General features: G+C 35.3%; 1 pseudogene; it reads right to left on the bottom strand.

The window, feature by feature from the left end:
• Positions 1 to 1,902: 1,902 nt before the first annotated feature.
• On the bottom strand, positions 1,903 to 2,372 carry LOC102494019 (40S ribosomal protein S12 pseudogene; annotated as a pseudogene).
• Positions 2,373 to 6,494: the final 4,122 nt, after the last annotated feature.

A 6,494-nucleotide genomic window follows, 5' to 3' on the forward strand; every position in this document is an offset into this window, starting at 1 on the left:
AAGAACATTAAATCTGCTTGCTTGGAAGAATTGTGTGGGTTGCCTCTTTACAGAATTGTAATAACTATGTGTCTCTCTATAGAAATATAACTGTGTGAAGTGGGACAAGTTGAGCACAATGCTGTGTCATTTCAAAAATGAAATTTTAGTAATCTTGTTATTTTCTTTATTTTATCCCACTAAATTTATTTAAAAAACTGTAACTGTACTTTATTTGATTATCATTATTTCTAAAAACACATATGCATATACCTTAGCGTAAAATGGTTAGTAAAGTGAAAAGAAGTGATAGTTGGATTCTGTTCCTGTACACGGTGGTACAAGCCCAAATATGTTCCTAACTAATCAACGGTAAAATTAGTTTCCACCCAGAAGGTATTAAGCAAAGATGCAGCAAGCTGTTTGCCCGAGATTAAAACTGGTGAGTTAAATCCAGTAAATGCGAATGTATGAACACAGTCTTCCTTGCTTGTCTTTAAAACTCTAATTCTTCTTCTTTTTTAAATTTTTTATTGCCATGCTATAGGAGACTTGCTCAGTTGCTTAGAATCAAGAAGTTCCAACTAATGGCAATTTCACATTTTTTCTTTGCTTCTCCATTTAATTATTGATGAGAGTGGGGATTATAAAATATTCACAGTACAGTATAATTACTGTATACACTTAAGGAACAATTTCAAACAAGCACCAAATCTTCACACACTAACTGACACTATAAGTTAGACTTCATTTAAGGTGTTGACTGGGAACTGGAAGTGAGAATAACGTGGTCTAAGTGGTTTTTTTTTTTTTTTTTTTTTTCATTTTCTAAAAGTAGAAATGTTAGAGGATTGACAGGGACTTTTGATTCTGGTTCCCAATTATTTAAAAATAATTTCCAGCATGCTTTCTCCATTTCTTTAAGTATTTCTGTTATAAAAAATCATATAACAAATTGAAGTTACTAAAATAATTTAAACATGTGTAAAAAAAAATCCATTTCATTCAATTAAGTTAAGGTAACTTGGTTATCTTACTTTAAAAAATATTTTAAAAATCTGTTTTCACAAATTGTCCTACTTTTTCTATACTACTTGTAACCGATTTTTCTTCTCTACTTCTTTCTGTGACTATTTCCCAAGATTTCATTCTTAGTGACTTTTGCTTTAAACTAAATCCTGGGAACATTTAGTTACCCAATGGTGCCAATGTAACTTAAATTTACATATTCTGTTCTATATGATACTTTTACTCTGTTTCTTATCTTGTTCTCAGTCCAAGATGATTATGTCCAAAAGTGAAATTAATTTCTTTCTTTCTGAAATTAATTTTATCTTTCAGTAATCTCCACTTAATTCATCGGTGTACTCTTCTTTATTATTAAAAGATCGTTCTTGCCATTATTTTTTGCCTCTCTTTCCATTAATTCTTTAACCTTATTTTTTAGGGGGAAAGGTAAAATAGTGTTTTGGGGATTTCCTTGGGACCTCTTGGGATTGCTCCATTCTCTGTCCTCTCTGTTCAACATCCTAATTCTCATTTTCAGAACTCCAGCTTTGTGTTTTTCGACAAGTTCCCTAACAGATTTTCTAAGGCTGAATTATCTGAAATCACTAGCAATATTTTCTTTTTCTAAACATACCTTTACCTCGGCATTTAGGACTTAACAACTATTCCTTGGTATTTTTTCACCTTTATTCTATGCTATATTGGAACTGCCTTTTCTGGAGAGTTTTCTCAGCAATCCACTTCCTTTCTTTTGTATATATATTCTCCCTATGTATGGGATATTTGCACTTTTTTTAATTTCCAAGACTTTAGATATTTTCTTTGCCTTATTAAGACATTATTCATTTTCTAAAGCAAAGATCAATATCTAAATTCTTCATGTAATAGTGTTTGGTTTTTTTTTTTTTACGCGAGCCGATTTTTATTATCTCTTCATTTCTTGCATTTGAAGTACTTTTCAATGACATCCTTGGCCTGAGATTCCTTGCCATAGTCTTTAACGACTACACGGCTGCAACCAACCACTTTACGGGGTTTTCCCTCTCTGTCAATTTTACAGAGGCCCACCCATTCTCCTAGTTTCTTGTTGTCATCAACCTTAATCAGGTTGATTTGGTGCTCGGCACAAAGGGCCTCCACCAACTTGACATACATAGGTTCACCACAGTTGGATGCAAGCACACACAGGTGGGCTTGGCGCTTGTCTAAGGCTTTGGCGGCTTCGGGAATTCCACGTGCTAGGCCATCGAGGATGAGGGCGGTCTTCAGCACCTCTTGTAAAGCAGTATTAACGTCCATTACACCTCCAGCTGCAATGCCTTCGTCGGCCATGGCGGTGGATTACTGGTGGAGCCGAATCTTGAACGCACCCGAGCCTCCGCCTCTGCGCGACTACGCGGAGGAAAAAAGCATGTAATAGTTCTTGAGCTCACTCTTCTTTACCTTTTTGCAACTTTCACTGCAGTTACAGTCACTACCAAGTCGTGTTTTTGTTTCCTCCATTTTGCAATGTTTCATGAGAGTCATACCCACAACAAAGTAGAGGCAGAAATTTTAAATTTTGGTTCCTTTACAGCATATATTGTGTGTTGTATGTATGGACTGTTAAAATATTTTTTAGTAGGTCCCATCAGCAGGTGGCATAATCTGGAGGGCGCTGCTGGGCTAGGCCAGAGCCACCTGGTATGCCTAGATTTGGTTTACAATCCAACCTAAAGAGGCTGGGTATGGTGGCTTGAGCGTGTAGTCCTAACATATAGGATGGCTAAGGTGTACGAGATCAGAATGTGATGAGACTCTGTCAAAAATTCCTGTCTCGGGGCCAGCATGTGGCTTGATGTTTGAGCCACTGGTCACTACATGGCCAACCACAAATTGAGTCTCGGATCCAGTGGTTTGAGAATTATGCCAGGTATTTGTGCATGCATACCTAAAATCCTGAGAGAATGGAGAAAAGATTGAGGCATGGCTGTCCCCCAGAGAGGTGATGTCTCACTTTTGCCAGTCAGTAGATAGGTTAGAGAAAAGATGTCTCTTTGGTAGATTACAAGTGACATTTATACTCACATAATACACTATAAGAGAAGATATATTCTTGAAAGAAAAAAAAAATTGTGGCGACTGTGAGAGTTTAAAATGCTTATATTTTGCTCCACCTCTTATCAAGGTAATGCATTTTCAAATTATTGTAGTCTTTTTGGTGAGGTTATGGTCCTCTAATGGCAACTTTGTTTGCCTACTACTAGCCTTTTAGTGGTTTTGGAATTCCAGAAAGACAGAAGTAATGTAGCTATCAGTAGTTTTCATGGGGTAAAATAATAAATTATTGCTTCATAAGTGATATATTAAATGTTAAATCTTCTTCAAATCTATAGCTGGGTTATTGAAAGTGAAAGGCAATCACATAATGGAGCTCATAAGTAGAGAGATATTGTTACTTTAATTTTCCAGATATAAATAAAACTTGACAGTTCAAAATAATCATGCTTCTCAGTATCACTTTTTTTCTGAGATACATTTCTCTCTGTCTGTCTGGCGAGCACATGCGCCCTATAGCAAAAACCTCTTCCAAAAAAAAAAAAAAAAAGAATATATACACAACTGAAGTAAATGATTAAATATGGTATTTATAATACCGTCATTAGAAAAGGGACTAGTCCTACTGTATCTATTGAAAGGGAATGTTTCTTTCACCAGAAGTCAACGTTCTGCTATGCTGCAACCTATGTAAATAGGATTATCTGTTTGAGATTATCCTTAGATATGAAGTGAAAACATCAAGGACAATATGAGACATCACTTATGCCTAAGTCACGATCTCTCAGCTCACCTTTTCACTCTAGCAGTGACTGTGGGAAAAAAACAGGTACAATCTAATTACAATTTGCTTAACTGAATCATACATCTTTATCCTTCTGCTCTGGGATTCTTTCCACTGCCACTGGAGTGTCCATAAAAAACACTAGCAATTCTGACATGTGGCACAATACTTGACTCTTAGATGTTGGAATCTGGGATTTACTTCTTTTGTCAATAAAGATGAATGTTCCAAGGTTATTTATATGAAGATCTTCAAAATATTTCTAGATAGAAATACAGTGGTGATCAACTTGAATAGCTGCATTAAAATGGTTGTTTCTTATTTCAGTCTTTGTAGTCCTTTTCTACTATTCTTTAAAATCTCTTCCTTTAGTAATGGAGCTCTATCTCTTTCCTCAGTCTGAGACTTTAGAGGGAAAGAAGGAAGTACATTTCTAATAAAATGACCCCACTAAGAAGCTAAAGATAAATTTAGAAATTTATTTTAGAGAAGAAAAATCATATGAATCATCTGCGTATTACTTTGAATGACTAATTATAGAAAACATTTATCAAAAAAGATGACCAAAACTAACCTATTAGTTATTACTAGAGAAGTGATGAGTGTATAAAATAAATTGATTTTCAAAAGTATCTTGATCATTTTTAAAAATAGAACTTTACATTCTTTTGTCTGTTAAATTTGATTTTATTTTTACATACTACATGCCTACTTTGAAAAATCATATTGAGCCTTATAAAGATGTACAGTAATGGAATGTAAATTAACAATTGATGTGATAATATAAAAATTAAAGAAGAAAAGAAAAAATCATATTGATCATTTAAAAATAAGAAAATGCTAATGACACTCTCACTATCCTGTCATTATGTATTTTAATGATATGAATAATGACTATTACTTGTCCCAAGGTTGATAGCCCATTCAGGCATAAGCTACATGTTATCAACTTTGATCTCTTTGGCTCTTAGCTCAGGAAAACAGCATGAAGCAAACACTTGTTGAATAATTCACTATAAATACACTATGATTTGTAAATGAATTCTAGTTGATTTAGACATAAGTCCTTTGGACATCCATCTACTGAACCTGGAAATTGGGCAGTCAAAAAGAAAACACTAATACCTCATTCTAGGAAGGAAATTTGTTATTCATGTAACAAAGGCACTCAAGGATCTTGGTGAAAAGACTCTGTGGATTCATTTACCTGTTTTAAAAACATAATTGGTATTGGGATTTTTAACTACCAACTTCAAAAGACTTAACTTAAACTTGGGAGAATACAATTAATTATTTGTAAGGTACAAAAAAATAAATAAATAAACCTTCGAGGAGTGCTATTTTACTCACTTCAACAGAACACACGCAGCTAGAAATGTTATTATTAATATTATTTAATTTGCAATAAGGAATGTATCCTTACCAGACACAGAGAGAGAAAGAGAAAAGGAGAATGAGAAAGCATCCGTTAGGGGAATAGTCATGCCACAATCCTTTCTCCCCTATGATCCTCTCAGGTTGGGGTGTGCATACCCACATACCAGGCATGCACACTTTCCTAGTGTGTCCTTCATGCAGTCAGGCTGGAATTCAAACTGCGTAGTCCGTAGTGTCGGATATAGTGGCCTTAACCATCACACCATCTGGCTGGCCAAAAAACTTATTGTTGAAATTAATTTTGGTGTACTTTCTTAAATAACTTCTGTTGCAAATTACACATAGAACTGTACTAACATGTCTTTAAAAACAATGTTCGCTTTTATTTGTTCAAAGTTATTTATCTAGTGTCTAATTATATACTGTCACTATACCAGAAACCTGTGACACCGAAATAAATAAAATGTTGGGACCAGCAGTTAGCATAATGGCTACATTGCTGGACTCCCATGTAGTCGACTGCGGTTCGAGTCTCAGACCCGGTGGCTTAAACTCACACCAGGTGAGTGTGCATGCGTGCCCAATATGCTGAGAGGAGAATAGAGGAGAAGGGATTGCGGCGTGGTCATCCCCCCTGGGGAGTGATTTCTTGCTTTCTGTCTCTCTGTCTGGTAAGTGCACGTGCCCTATAGCAAAAACCTCTCCAAAGAAAGAAAAAATAAGAAATAAATAAAATGTCTTTGTCCTCAAGAAGCTCATTATCAAATTCTTGCAAGATCTAAAAGAGGAATTACACACTTTACAAAAGACTCAAACTGAACTGTTAGAGATGAAGTCTGTAATACAAGAAGTCAAAATCTCCCTTGAAAATATTAAAAGCAGGACTAGATTATTCAGAAAATAGAATCTCAGACATAGAAGAGAAAATTTCTGGCCTAGAAAAATCCACCATGAAGACTGAGAAAATGGCCCAAAAAGTTGAGAATAATATACGAGAAGTACTAGATACCATCAAACATCCAAGCATCCAGATAATTGGCATTCCAGAAGATGAAGAGACCCATAAGGGCATTGATAATGTATTCCATGAAATCCTGCAAGAAAACTTTCCAAACCTAGAGAGGCACTCAAAGATTCAGTCCCAAGAAATACAAAGGACCCCAAATAGAATCAACCCAAGAAGATCTTCTCCAAGACACATTATAGCCAGGTTGACCAGAACCACAGAGAAAGACAAGATACTAAGATTGGCAAGAAAAAAACATCAAGTTACCTACAAAGGACATCCCATCAGGCTAACAGCAGATCT

The sequence above is a fragment of the Tupaia chinensis genome, unplaced genomic scaffold (assembly GCF_000334495.1).
Source record: "Tupaia chinensis unplaced genomic scaffold, TupChi_1.0 Scaffold000111_1, whole genome shotgun sequence".
NCBI lineage: Eukaryota > Metazoa > Chordata > Mammalia > Scandentia > Tupaiidae > Tupaia > Tupaia belangeri.